The sequence below is a fragment of the Dama dama genome, chromosome 20 (genome assembly GCF_033118175.1).
Source record: "Dama dama isolate Ldn47 chromosome 20, ASM3311817v1, whole genome shotgun sequence".
Classification (NCBI taxonomy): Eukaryota; Metazoa; Chordata; class Mammalia; order Artiodactyla; family Cervidae; genus Dama; species Dama dama.
This window is the reverse complement of record NC_083700.1, coordinates 55,314,114-55,330,122: the sequence shown is the minus strand read 5'-3', so window position 1 is coordinate 55,330,122 and position 16,009 is coordinate 55,314,114.

Here is a 16,009-nt window from a genome sequence, read left to right as displayed (position 1 = left end):
AGAGAACTCTGGCGTCTCTTTCCCCCATCCAAGTACTAACCAGGCCCGACCCTGCTTAGCTTCCGAGATCAGACGAGATCGGGTGCGTTCAGGATGGTATAGCCGTAGACTCTCTTTCTCTTCTTATGAGATGCCAACCCTAGTAGATTAGAGGCCCACTCTTATAACACCATCTAACTTTAACAAACTAAAGGCCTTATTTTCAAATACAGTCACATTGACTGTTAGGACTTCCACATATGACTTTGGGAGGACATAACTCAGTCTACAGCAACTATGTTCTGTCTCTATTTATTCAGGCCTTTAGTTTCACTCAGCAAAGTTTTATAATTTTCAATATAATGGTCTTGCACATTGTTATTAAATTTTTTCCTAATTATTTTAGGTTTTAACATTATTTTAAGTGTAATTTTAAATTTGATTTTTTAGTTTTTTGCTTCTAGGAAATATATAAATATGGTTGATTTTCATACGTGCCTTCCTTAAGGGACATTTTTGAAGGTATAGTTGGCAATGAAAATTTGATTTAGAAGAATTTGATGTCTGAAAGCAAAAAGTGAAAATGTTAGCAGCTCAGTCATGTTTGACTCTCTGCAACCTCATAGACTATAGCCTGCCAGATTCTTCTGTCCCTAGAATTCTCTAGGCAAGAGTACTGGAGTGGGTAGCCATTTCCTTCTCCAGGGGATCTTCCTAACCCAGTGATCGAACCTGGGTCTCCCACATGGCAGGCAGTTTTTTTTTTTTTTTTTACCATTTGAGCCACCATGGAAGCCCAACCAAATGTGAAAAAAAACAAAAACAAAAACTTGTAACACTACACCCATCTCTTTAGAACTAGGTTGAAGTAGCCACACAATTTTTAACTTGTAAATTCCGGACACAGGAATGAACATTACTGTTAGTGAAGTAGGCATTCTCCACTTTCCTCACAGTAGACAACATCACCTCTGACACATCCTTTCAGGATCCTTTCAGGATGGCTCCTGTCCAGAATCCTGTTTCAGATACTTAGGACAACAAGAGAGCTGAGTTTTCATTAGTCACACATAACTGTCCACATGGGCAGGCATCCGATCGCAGGGTCTATCTCCTTAACCAAAGATACCATGGTGGTGCCAAGTATTTTTGCTACAGATTCAGTTTTTAAGGAGCACAAAGCATATTGAACATAAACTACAATCACTTAAAACTTTCATAGCACATATCTACAGACATAAAGTTTGTGGGCAGCCATGGTATATAGCTATGCTTTTTTATTTTTTAAATGGATTAACTACAGATTTGATAAATTATGAACCAAAAGAAGAAAAATTCTAAAATCAAAAAACAAAACCCCCAAAAAAACAACCCAACTTTCCAATGAAAATTTAGCTCTGTGATTATGGTATGTCTTATATTCTTACCTTGGGCAATCTGGGGACTCTCTTGTAGAAGAAGACATATTGTTTATAGTTTGTATGTGTCTCAAAGACAGTGGGACCTCCAAAACATTTTGCAGGAGGGGGGGAATATAAACCTTTAGGTGAGAAAAAATTTTCTATTCTCAACAAGCTTGAATTTTGTGCCATATTCTTCTCTGAAATGCAATCACATACTTATCAATACAGACGTCCCCCATAGCTCAGCAGATAAAGAATGTGCCTACAATGCAGCGGACACAGGAGACATGGGTTCGACCCCTGGGCTGGGAAGATCTTCTGGAGGAGGAAATGGCAACCCACTTCAGTATTCTTGCCTGGAGAATTCCATGGACTGAGGAGCCTGGCAGGCTATAGTTCAAATGGTCTCAGAATTGGACATGACTGAGTGACTAAGCATGCATATACTTACTGATACATTGCAAAAGACCAGAGTTAGGAACACTGAGGGCTTTTCCACACGAAGTCCATCACCTTCCTAGGACACATTGAACAGAAGCAGTGAAAATTCAGCCCTTGAGCTTCTGATCCACTGAACCCAGGACCAATTTTTCTATTCAAGTGAACTCATCTCATGTCTTCAAATAAAATCTCCCACTAAATACTAAAGGCAAAGCTAATTCTCCACAGCATGTTTGTATGATGTGGTTCTTACTGTCATAAAATAACTATAAGGACACATCACAGAGAACTCATTGCGATTTTCTATGAAGTAATACCCGGTGATTCACTTTTCATTCTTTGGGTTTGTACTGTTGCTAGATACCTCAGTATCTTTTGTAACAGGCCATCCATTCAGCTTGGTGATGTTTATTTAGCTTCTTTTGGTTTATCCATTGAAGAAGCTTTTGATTCCAGAGAGACGGGGGACATAAATCCATCAGTGAGGATTTAGGGCAAATTAGGTTTAATAACCTCAGAGTTGAAATTTTGCCACTGTACTTTCTAAATATCCACTCCAATTTGTTAATACAGCATAGATTAGTTTGAGGATGATTTCAGACTCCCCTGTCGAGAGTTTTACATATTTAAAATCGCTCTAAGGTCAGAAGTTAAGTGTTCATAGTTACAAAGGGCCTTTAACCTCCTAGGATAATAGTACAATTTTATGGTCTAGGTTAAGAATTCTTCTCCCAGTTATTAAGACTGAAGAATGAACCTTGGACCCAAAGAAAACAACTCTAGAGTGAAAAACATGGCTACTGTTCATATCCCAACAGCAGAGCTGCCACAGGGAAGGCAGAAGATAAAAGTAAGAAAAAGAAAACAAAAAGGCTTCCAACAGACAATTCACACATGTCACAAAAATCCACCCTCCTGTGTCTGAAGTCACACATATGTCTCTGTATTTCTATATTTAAGCTTATCTTTGCAATATCTTTGATTGTAGAAGCTATAGAGCTTTTTATTCAAATGGGCATTTGCAAACAATATGTTTTCATTTGCAACACACATCACTTCAAATCATCCAGATGCCAAGGGCTCTCGCGTAGTCCACTAATTTATGTGACTTTGGAATTGTCAGATTAAAGCCTAATTCGACAACCAAATTTCATTGTAAATGTAATTAGAAATACAAAGCATGAGGCAAGCATACGGCAGCTCTAGCTGAGTTAAAACTATCTACACAGTCTAAAACTTTTACTCCTTTTCATTTGAATCATCCATGTCTCATATTTAGATTTGTATTTCATTGCCATGAACAATAGAATCATTTTCAAGTTGTACTGAGTTCTCTTAAAAGATAGTGTCAAATCTATATGGCTTTTGTCAAAGTTTTAAGAAGAATGCTGTATTACCAGTGCAGAAGGAAGAAAGCCACACAAGCATTTGCAAACTTGATAAATATATGATGCTTGGTTTTGTACCTTAGTTAAGGTACCATTTATCTGATATCGATCTGATATCATACATACATCCCTGTGTCTAAGTGGTTAATCTTAAAGAGTTAATTTTCTCCTATGTTGAAATCTAATCTAAAATGATTGTCATGATGAATGAGTGACTCTGCTCCATGTTGGAGTTCAGGGACCCAGATTTCTTCCATCTGTGGCTCTACCATCCTTAACTTATAATTGTTAAGTTCACCATCCCCACTTGCATCAAGTTGGTGAATGTTGCAAGAATATGATGGATAGGGAGCAAGTGGGAAGTTTTTACTGGGCAGGCTGGGAGCTGGCATGTGTCACTTCTCACATTCATTGACTAGAAGTCAAATCATATGGTCATATGTAAGTCAAAGAGGGATGGGAAATGTCATCTAGTTTGGGGTTTTGGAGAATATGGACATACTTATCATTAAAGATAGCTGTGTTTAGTTTTGTTAAATCAAAATAAATAACTGAAACTCATATGAAAAAGTTTTCATAGAAATTATGAGAGTGAACATTTGTCTGGTGGGCACACTGGGGTTTCAGAGCTGAGACATGCTGTCATTATGTTTTCTAACTCTCTTGCAAGGAATGATGCTGCTTAAAGCATCATTTGTGGTGTGGTATAGTAGAAAAAGCAATAGACCCAGGTTCATAAAATCTGAATTGTTTTCTCCCATCTACTACTAGTTACTTGAGTGACCTTAGGTAAGTCACTTTCTGGGCTCCGTTTTTTTTCTCATTGGTAAAATTAGAGCATTGAATTAGATGACTGCTAGTGTTCTATCCAAACGCTAATGGTTTGTGATTCTCTGACTTTATTTTGTTTTCCTATATTACTGTATAGCTGTAATTAGGAGAATGTAAAGGAATATTTAGTATGTTACCCATGCTCTATAGAACTGTTATTTTTTTCTTTAACTTATGAGGCTTTGATGAGTGTTTGATAAAAGTTTTGCCTTTTTCCCCTCTCTGTACACCAAGTAAGTCTTTTACAGATTTACCCTCTCTCCAACTTTCTCACTGTCTATTTTTGAGGAACAAAGGTTAAAAAGATACCCCTTTTACTGATATCTGCTCTTTAAATCATTACATTCTTGGGCTTGCAGGATAAACTGGGTCATGAAGCTTACTGGCTGTCATCCTTGAGGGCGGAATGAGGAATCGATGCTGGGTCTTTTCAATTCCCAGCTCTAGACAACAGATGGGATCTTGTTTAACATTAAAATGTTTCCTGAAGGTCTTCACCTTCCTTGTATCCAAAAGCAGCATAGAAAACAGATTTTCCTGGTAAGATTTCTTGTCTTTTTTTTTGAAATTTCTTATTTCCTTTACTTCCATGGGCATTGGGGTGTGTGTGTGCGTGCGCGCATGTGTGTGTGCATGTGTGTGTGTGTGTGCACATTTAAAATAAACTATTTGCACCCCAGTTTCCTTCACTCTTGAGCTTATTTTTTGCTGCTCCAATATTCTCAACAGAGAAATGAATAAGCCTTTTTCCACTTTCAGACTTTCATTATCCTCCCCAACTCTTTATAGGAACGTATGTTCTCATGTTAATAAATGTACACAGGACAAGATTTGGAAATTCTCGCACTGAATGGCAGATGATATACCAGTGGGTTTCATTCTTATGATCAGAGAGTATATTATCATGGCCCATGGATCTTACTGCATTTCTTTCTTGCTAGTGGGAAAAAGACAAAAATCAAACAAAACAGCACAAACACTTAGAGACCTGTTTCCTTTTTCAGGATAAGTATCATGGTAAGAGGCCAAGGCCTCCCCTTCACAATGCTCTGAGAGTAGATTATTTCATTAATTCCCATCAGGCTCAAGGGAATATGGATCTGGTCAAATACTAGGTTCCACATTATCTGCTTTCATCAGAGAACTTCAGAACACTTTACCAACACAGTTCATTCACACTTATGAGACATAATGCTTTCCTCATTTTCCTAATGGGAAAAGTGGAACACTGAGAGAGTAAGTGACAAATTCAAAGGATGTGGTGGAGCATAGAACTGTACTCAGGGCTCTGGAAAGCCAGGTTCCTGCTCTAACAACTAGATAAGACCTCCTCTGAGGGTATGCTTGTGACTCACATTTTTTAAAAAAATGCTTTATTTAATTTTTAAGGCAGAGATACTTATTGAAGAGACAGGGATGAAAAAAAATTTTTAATAAGTCTTACTTAGAAGGTTGAATGATACTTATTATTAGAAGTGGAAAAATATGTCCCACCTGGAACAATCCAAGATGCTGATAATTTGTGAAACCATTAACAAATAGCAGAATAGGAAATGAAAAATATTCATGGGAATTTTTAAAAATAGAAATATCTTGGTCTAAGAACTAAATTTGAAAATGAAACTATCCCAGCTTCTTTTAAATTCATGTCTTCATTATTGATTCTCACCATTGAAAACATTTCATTGCTTTCAACTAGACACATTCTCTGGGCATCTATCTCTCCATCAGTATATTTCCAGTGTGATCTTTGCCATGTGCTACTTTCACTTGGACAAGGTAGGCTTGTGTATTAAGTAAAACCCAAAACATGCCAAACTTGATGAACTGTTTCAGTTTTGAAAACATCAGCTTAGGTAAGCCTTTCAACAATAAGACATTAATAATCTTCTGTCCATGATACGAAACAACTTTTAATGATTGATTAATAGCTCTCTGATGCAAACAGTGATAACAATGAATGTACATGTTTGTGGTTGTGTAGGCAGATAGAGAGATTGTGATTCAAATGAAAATTAACCTATAATTAATAAACAAGCACATGCTGAAGTCAAATATTTGTGCCTCCAGCCCTTGAAGCCAGTAAACATACACAGCTTGTTGAGTATTTTAAATTTTACTGAGAGAGCAAGCACTTAGAAGATGCAATAAGAAAGACAAAAGGGTGTCTTTGTCAGGAAAGAATGTGTTTTTAAAACTTGCCCAATAAAATCATGCAAATAAGCAGATTTTCATAAGCCCCAGGTTGAAAAAAATTATTCTGGGCTTAAAGGGAATCAGGACATCCACCCAAAAGAGATGTATCACTTTACTTCCTTAGTTTTCTTCTCATTCAGAAGTCTGTTGTTGATGGAGAAGTTCTGAGTTAGTCTTCTGCATGGCTGATATTTATACTCCTTCCTCTTGTGAGAGGAATTGGAGGAAGTGATGGTTTAGGCCTGGGTGACCATGATGAAGCATGGGGTAGGGAGGCCCATGCAAATTCTGGGGATCAGTAAGACTTTAAGAATGTTTATGGAATTTTTCAAATCCTTCGGGAAGGAAGGGGATACAGGACACAGCTGTTGGAAGGATGTATAGTGTTGTAAACCTTTTAGTAATTGTGTCGCTGCCAAATTACATTTTCTCTTTGATTTACTCAGCTGAGTTCTATGCAGCCTAGAGGAACTCTGTGTCTAACAGTGAGATAGAAATGATGGGGATTGCAAATTGACTGTGAGGTGGTATTGTGGTTTTTGTAAAGCAGTGATTCTCAAAGTGTGGTCCCCACCAACAGGATCTGTACCTGGGAACATATTAGAAATGAAATTCCTTGGGCTCCATCCCAAGGACCTATTGAACCAGAAATTCTGGGTGTGGCGTTTTAACAGGGCTTCCAGATGATTCTGATCCACACTGAAGTTTGAGAACCATAGTTAGAAGAACTAAGCAGCACTTCTGGGAATACTTGACAGGACCAGACAAAATGGGATTCTCTTCAGGATATTCTATACTTGTGGACTTGGACAGGGTCTTAGGGCCAGTTACACTAATTCTAAAAAGTCTTTAAATCAGGTATAAGTTTGTATTTTGAGGGCTTAATTGTCACACCTTGAAATTTTTCTCAATGTACACTTTGGGTGTAAGTGGTAGCAGGCCTGAAGAAGCCCTAGCCAACTTCCCAGAGGATCCTGTAGAAAAACCACAAACAGGGTCAACTCACAACCTGTTACTTGTTAAGGCAACAATACAAATTTCTCAGCCAAATTCCTCTCATTTCTTTTTCTAGTACTGTTAAAACTAGAATTGCAAACATGGATTGGGTTCCTTTTATATCATGTGTAGTCTCACTGGATATGTTTGGATTAAGACAGAGAAAGATTTAGCAAATCAGATATTATACACTATTTGGAGATCACCAATCCTTCAAATATTAGAACATTGAACTCCATGCAAAAACTGCATGTAGTAAAAATGGAGAATCTGTAATAAAAATTTTAATTTACCCTAAAATTTATAAGCAAATATTGTTTTTATCTTCCCATCAGTCTGTTCTCAGTGTCATTTTTGTCACTTGTGCAGAAAGCTGTGGAGATGAGAGGTGAATACGGCAGTACAAGGGTGACCCTGAGCGTGTAAAACACCCATCACAGAAGAGGATCTGGAATACCACCTTACTAGGCGCCAGCTTATGGAGTGAAGGAGCAATGGTGCCTTGGGAAGATGACAGTGTGGCCGGGCAGGAGAGGCGCTGGGGAGTCAGGGAAGTAGTGATTTCCCAAAAAGTACGACCTTTTGGTGCATACATGCTGTGCTATGGCCCTAACTCAAGAAGAAAAAAATAGATATATTAAAAAAAAATACCGTAGAGTGAAAAGGCTCTATTAATATTGAAATTTTAACCCCATAGGCCTCTCATTTGTATCTCTTGGATGGGTGTCTGAGCGTGGGTTGGATGGTCTTCATGCTTGTTTGGCAAACTGTATTTTCTCTTATCATGTACTAACCACATTCTATTGTGAATATCTATTTATTTGCTTTTGTCTTTCACTGGACTGTAAACTTGTAGAACACAAGGGCTTGCTATTTCCCTCCCCTTCTCCTACCACCTTCCTTTCTTTATGGCCCTAGCATCTGTAGTGTCTGATACAGAGTTGGTAATCAATAGGTGTTTTTGAATGAATGAATAATTACAAGCTTACTGGATCTAACTGCTAAGAGCTGATCAGCAAGAGACAGAGGAGAGATGCCTCATCATGGGACAGACTGGCTCTTGGTTCTAGATGAAGCCATGAAGAAAAGAAAACATACTTTGGTGTCTCTGTGGAACACAGAGGCCAGTTATAGAAACCAAGAAAAGAATCAGTTCCTAGAGGAGATGGATACTAGAAATGGCATTTTCTTTGGGAAATCAGGATATTTCAGAGAAGAGTGAAGCTCAACTCAGACAGAAATGGGAACTGATGGAAAAGAAATACCAACCAAACCAACCAACATCTCTTTTCCTTAGGTATCTGGTATAGTTTGTAGGAAGCCAGGCTTGAATAAGGAATAGTCTACTAGAGTCACAAAGGAACTTGGGGAAAGACGCCCTCAGTCCAGGGACAGATGAGACCCAGAGAGATGGTCATGAGAAATTTAGAACAAGAAGTCTCTAAAAAGAACACTTCAGTTGAAGCTAGGCAGTCTCTCTGTGTGCTGGGGACCTGCTAGTTGTTCACCTGTATAACACTGGTTGGTCATCTAAGAAATAGATCTCTTTGTACCATATTTTGTAATATTACAAACAACTGGCCTAAGAGAACTATTAGCTGTGACTTTGAGTAGGAGTGCTTTGAATATCACAGGCAATTACTAAGTGCTTGTTGAAAGAATAAATGAATCATGACAAGAGCTATATGTCATTGCTAGGCTAGGAAGAGCCCAATAATCTTAGGGTGGGGGCCTGCTTTATCACCCATCAGTGGGGCATTTAGGGTGACAAATGCCCCAGGTGGCTAAGTCAGAGAAGCTAAAACACTAAGGCAGGAGGCTTTTGATTAGTACCAGGAAGCACTTCTTCAATCATTAGTTTGATAAGACATAGAAATTGGCTATTAAGAGAGATGATGCTCATCGTTTACAAAATATTTGAAAGAAGACAAAAGACCTCATCGATTCTGGAGAGTTTTGTTTTGTTTTGTTGCTTTAATTTTCCTGGCCTGAAGACAGCACCTGGGTGCGCTCAGTCTAGAACCTGGACAGTTTCTCAAGGCCCCCTGAGCACACTGTGATTCACTCCATGGCCACCTATCCTTCACCTCCTTTCCCACAGCCTCATCTTTATTTCTTGCTCTTTCTCTTCCTTTCTTCTCAATATTGGCCATCTCTCTGACTTTTCTGTTTCTTTCACTTCAAGACCCTTTCTTAACATGTGTCCCCAGACTTTTCCTCTTTGGCAGCTGTATTGGACGGTGTGGCATTTGGGCTCATTGTGGCCTGACACTGGCCCCCGTCTCAGCTCATGGCTGGAGCTTGTGAAATGCATCTCAAACAGGCTGCTCAGCCTAGGACTGGAGGAAGATCATGGGTATGGCTCTGGCCAGGTGCAGCCTAGAGGAAGCTGGCAGTTGAGGAGGTAGCCTTCTGTAAGCCAGCTAGGGAGGGCGACACCGAATGAGACAGCCTCTCTAGAAGGTACCCCTGACTCTGGGGCACTGCCTACCTGGGGTTTAATACCTGGTTCTAAGATTCTAGAACTAGACTTCACAGACCAGTAAAATAAAGTAAAAAGAAATAAATTGGAAGACAACATAGAATTGTTAACGTTAAACTTATCTCAACAGCTTTAAAATTAAACATGGAATTTGCATAATAGTATGAAAAAACTATACCATCAATGAAGACTTATAAAAAGTTAAAATGACTCAGTTGAGCTTTATGAAAAGCATAAGCTGTAGCTCTGATCTTTTTCACTTCACTATCAGCCACTCTGTGCTTTGCTGGAGACCAAGAACTGGGCGTGGGCCCTGAGCAGATTGAGCAGCTGCCTGGGAGGCGGCCCCCTTACCCTGACAGTGATGGCTCCTCATTGAGTCCATGTGAGACTTTACATGAGGCCCTGAACTCCTTTAGATTCCATTCCTCTCTGTAAACCAGAGGGGCTGAACCATGCTGGGTTGGTGGTTATGGTAGCTCCTAGCCACGTGTGATCATTTACATTTAATTTAAATTAAAAATAGAATTCCTTGGTTGCGAGTTCCATTTCTTATAGCTACTAGCCACAGGCAATCATAATGGACAGTGCAGATTTGGACCCGTATCCAGTACTGTAGAAAGTTCTATTGGATTAGACTAGAGGACCCTTACAATTTTCTGAATTTTAAAATTTCAGAATTTTCATGGATACATATAAATCCCACTCAGCTTCTGAGCCACAGTTAAGCTTTTCATTTGCCTCCTATATCTGATGGTGATGATAATTCCTATCCAATTCTGATAGAGGGAATGGTATTACGATATGTAAGAAGTCTTCTGATTTTACTGTCAATGGTATGTAGTTTGGTTAGACCAAAGTCACATATTCAGTTTTCTGTATCTATCTGAAAGATTCTCCTCTCTTTTACTATTCATTTCTTACCACACCAGGTATTCTTTTTTTTTTTTTTTCTCTTTTTTGGTCTGAGATTAATCTCTCTTAACATTTTCACAATCTTATGGGAAAAACTAATCTAAATGATAAGTAGGTTCTTTTTTCTTCTTCAATCTACCATAAAATTGCCAATGTGTTGTAAAAACCACTATTTTTATAGAACTTGTGTAAACACTGTTTTGGACTCCATCTGTTGAATCAGTCCCAGCCGCTAACAAGTATTGTGAGATGTGCCATCATCAGTGATGTGGATGGGGTGCAAACTGAACTGGCCTGGCAACACGCAGGGCCAGATAAATTAAGCCATTGTTGTTGCTGGTAAAGGAGAGCACCAATGCCATTTCAATTCTGTGCAAAGTTGAAGATGGGGGGGAAGCACACAGCCCTTGCTTTTTGAATCTGAGAGAAGAAGATCATAAAGAAATATTAAAATGATGTCCAAATTTCCAAGATATTAAAACAATAGAAAGGAACAAAACTAAGAAAGGGAGAATGAAAGAGAGAGAACTTAGTGGTTCCTAAAAATAACTCAATAAATTCTATTATCCAAATAAATGATTTTTGGACATCAATGTCTATTCACTCAGCATCCTTTCTTAAACTTTATCTTTCTCTGAGCAGTAGAAGATACACAGACTGTGCCATTCTCTTCCACACCTTGAAGTAAATATAATAAAAGAAGTAAAACCTGAATGTGTGTGTGGGTTAAGTTGCTTCAGTTGTGTCTGACTCTTTATGACCTTATGGACTGTAGCCCTCCAGGCTCTTCCGTGCGTGGGATTCTCCAGGCAAGAATACTGGAGTGGATTGCATGCCCTCCTCCAGGGGATCTTCCCGACCCTGGGATCAAACCTGCATCTTTTATGTCTCTTGCATTGGCAGGCAGGTTCTTTACCACTAGCACCACCTGGGAAGCTCTAAATCTGAATATACCTGGTTATTATAAATACACAAAAGTGCTGGCCAACACAATTGGCAAGAGTGTTTAGCAAAGTTCTGTGACACAACCCACCCTAGCTGCACAGACACAAACTCTGACTTCCAAGCCTGTTCAGACTGTGTTTCTTGTCAGTTATGTGTTGTTGGCCCCAGTACCATACTGCCCATGTGCTATGCTCAGAGCAGGGAAACTCTGTTCCCAGAACAGGCTTGTGTCAACATTTTTATTGCAAATTCCCATTTTCTGATCATTAAGGAACTTTCAGCACAGAAGTAACTTTGAGAGAGCTCAAACTTTGAAAGAACTCATTTAATGACTTAAAAATAACACTTGGGCCACACCCATAATTTAAAATGTTCTAGCTGGCTTTGTGGCCTGGGTTTTCTCAAACTGCATAAACTTAAAATATGAAGGGACTCAGGACTTGGAGCAGGTCCAAAGATAGGCTTTTAGTGTTTGGTAAACTGGAATGAAGCTTCTTAATGGTGAGCTTTACATGCAGAAATGAAATCGTAGGATCAGTTTAGTTGGAATGTTGTCTAACTTCATCTGGAGAGGGGTATCTCAGTAACTTTCTCACTGGGTTATGAGGGAATAAGGGGTGGGCCTAGGACAGGCTACTGATTTGGAAGACCTAGTGCAAAGTGAAAATACAGGACCCTTTGCTCAAAACTGATTAAGAATTTCAAGATGGTGAGAGAAGAGTGTTGAATCAATGTGGAGCCCTTCTAGATATAGGGCCTGTGTGACTGCACAGGTTGTCCAGAAATTGGCCCTAGTTTGACCCCCTTCCTCTCACCTCACTTCCTTCCTGCCTTCCTTCCTCTTTCATTCTTCTTAAGATACACTAAGGATTTTACTGTTTCTAAAGCACTATTCATGGAATCACTAGCTCAAGTATGATTCACATGTGAGCACTGTTATTTTAATAGGTTCTGTCTTAAATCTTTCATAAAGAACAGATACTCTCAAAAGATAACAGATATTTCCTTTCCAAAAGCTATGTAATAACAGTTTTTAAAAAGTGGCTCAGACTATATAGAATCTGCCTGCAATGCAGGAGACCCATGTTCGATCCCTGGGTTGGGAAGATCACCTGGAGAAGGGAATGGCTACCCACTCCAGTAGCCTTGCCTGGAGAATTCCATAGACAAAGGAGCCTAGCAGACTACAGTCATGGAATTGCAAAGAGTCAGACAAGACTGAGCAATTAACACAACAAAGGGTGGGTTTCCTAAAGCTGGTAAAATGTTTACATATCTGTTTTCAAATGTAATCCTTAAAATAATTCCATGACGTTATTAGACTAAAATTAACCCATTTTTCAGATCGAGGAATTGAGGTTTTACTGTAAAATTAGGTGGTTTGCATAAATCACCTAATTTCAGTTTTTTATTGGTACAGTCAGGATCAGAATTTCACTCCCTTGACATGCAAAGCTATTTTGAGTAAAAGGGTGTCAGATATCATAAAGCTTAAACACTAAAAGGGAAGAAACCTTGAACCAGCAAAAATGGGAATTTATGAAATGAGTTTCTTTCATAATGCTGGGTTTGGACTAAACTAACTCCTTGTAAAGATGTTGAAAGATCATATTTTGATGACATCTTTTTTGTTTCAGGAGACCTGTCCTACAGTCCAGCTAAATCCCTGTGATATGAGGGTTGTGCTATAAATGGGCTTGTTACAACTTGGTAAACAAAAGAAATGGAAGGGGCTATCCATGGGCTACTGTTGACTTCTAAGAAAAACTTCAGGAAAGACTAAATAATAGAGATTTGAGGTTGGAGGCTCACATTTGTTTAGTGAAATATTGAGTCCAGCATTTCTCAGTGCGTTCCATGGACTGTTAATAACGTGCTATTTGGGGAAAAAAAAAAAAAAAAGGAGAAGCTCTTTTTGGTCAGTTAAGTTTGGGGAAACAATGACTTTGACAAAGATAAACAGCTTCCTAATTGCAGGACTTTTCACACCTTTAATGAGCCACTGTGATTTGTGACCCTTCCAGAGGGAATGCAGCTTTTCTGAACTTACTTGACCATAGAACATCCTACCTCCTTGTTTTGTTTTTGTTTTGTTGTTGTTGTTTTTCCCAAAGAATCTCAAGGGGCTAGTGCTCCACCAAATACACTTTATGAAGTAAAGTTTTAGATTAAGGAATAGACATCATTGATGATAGTCCTGTAGTGGATTGAATTGGGGCCCTCCCTGGAACCTCAGGAAGTGACCTTATTTGGAATAAGGATCCAAATGTAGATATAATTAAGGTGTGTGCTTACCTGCTAAGTCACTTCAGTTGTGTTCAACTCTTTGTGACTATAGCCCACCAGTTCCTCTGTCCATGGGATTCTCCAGGCAAGAACAATTGGAGTGGGTTGCCATGCCCTCCTCCAGGGGATCTTCCCAACCCAGGGATGGAATCCACATCTCTTAAGTCTCCCGCGTTGGTAGGCAGGTTCTTTACCACTAGCACCACCTGGGAAGCCCATAATTAAGGTAAAGGTCTCAAAATGAGATTTTTCTGAACTTAGCATGGGCCCTTAATCCAATGGCCGGTGTCTTTATGAGAGAAGGGAGAGGGAGATTTGAGACACGCAGAAACATAGAAGAACGTCATATGAAAGTGAAAGTAGAGAGTAGAGCCATGTAGCCAGAAGCCAAGTAATGCTGGAGCCAAAAGAAGCTGAAAGAAGGGAGGAGTCTTCACTAGAGCCTCTGGACTTTGTAACCTCCAGAACTTGTTCTTACTGCAGCCCTAAGAAACAAACACTAGTTCCATCAGTAAAACAGAAGCAAGAGTACCTCCATCTAGGTAGATAGAAATGTGAGTGGCCTGATAGACTTGGAAATGGAAGTTTACTGTCATACCCAACAACTGGACCAGAATTCTCTCCTGCACTGTTCTGTGGGGATAGGGATTGCTCATGAGAGGGTTAACTTAAGATCTAAATAAGGAGGTGAATGGACCCTTATAGAAAAGGCAAAAGCCCTCAGTAGTCCAACAACCGGAAGAAAGGGGAACAACATGACGGGACAAAGAGTCACTGGTGGAGCTCCTAACAATGTCACTGCTGTCCTCAGGGGATTCTCCCACGGGTCTCTAAGTTGCCTATGGGGTGAGACCCCCAAAGCTCTCAACTGTCCTACCCCGGCTTCCAGGCTCTCACATGAGACTGGGAAAATGTCCAAGCTGGCTTTGCATTCTGACCCTCTAAGAATGTTCATGGTTTGTTCTCTTGGCTCTTAGTTGAAGAGGGCATTTCTTTTGTCTTTCTGTAGCCTTTCCCCCACGTCGTTGCCTTGGTCATTTATTTCTGACCTATAATTGGGCAGCATCATAAGGGCTTTCTTTGGCTCAGAGTGAGGAGAAGCTGTGTTAAATAAACTAAACTAGTCTGTAATTACTTGCGTGCTTATTGTGTATTAGCAGAAGTGGCTAAAATGTCAAAGAAGCTTTTGCTCAATGGCTTTCACTTGGGAGCTTTAGAGGTTATGGCGGCTTGGGAGGGCACTTGAGTTTTGTGATTGCTATTAACACAAAATAATGGCAGGGGAAGGCTGCAGCTCACACGTTCTAGAGGCTGGAAGGAGTGACTTTAACTGAAAGAAAGAAAGAGAAGTTGCTCAGTCGTGTCCGACTCTTTGCAACCCCATGAACTGTAGCCTACCAGGCTCCTCCATCCATGGGATTTTTCAGGCAAGAATACTGGAGTGGGTTGCGATTTCCTTCTCCAGGAGATCTTCCCAACCTAGGGATTGAACCTGGGTCTCCTGCATTGTAGGCAGACGCTTTACCATCTGAGCCACCAGGGACTGAGCCCACCCTAGTCAGAAGGTGATTAGAAACCACCACTGGGATTTCCAACAATTGCTAGCCACTTGTCTCCTAAGAGCCTGTTGATACACCCCTTCCTCCATCACACCAGTAGGGGGAATCCTGGCAGGGACTAAAGGAGAGAGAACAGTGAGGCTGAGGAGAAGTTCTGGACACCAACTGAACTGGTCTGTTCTTTGGCTCTACTAACAAGAAAGGAAATTGAAAGGGAGACTCGTGCCAGGCCAATGTCATGGTGCCACGATGAAGAGCTGTGTGGCTTGGTAGTGCAAAGGCGATTCTGAGGTGGTGAGAGGGAGACTAGTAGAATTTTTCCCTATGTGACTGATCCATAAATTTTGGAAACCTTGGTGATCACCCTTATTCAAAAGGCAAAAATATGGGCTACAAAGAGGTTATTTCAAGTTCATCCTGAGACACCAGGGCAGTACTAGAAAATAAACTTCTGACTCCTGATCCCTGTTCTACAACACCATTCCAGGATGAACCGAGTTACCCCTAGCCTGTCATCCGACTCATAAATACAAGCAGATGAATCCGCTTTCAGAATTCCTTCGCCTACTCCTCCTACTTTAACTAAAC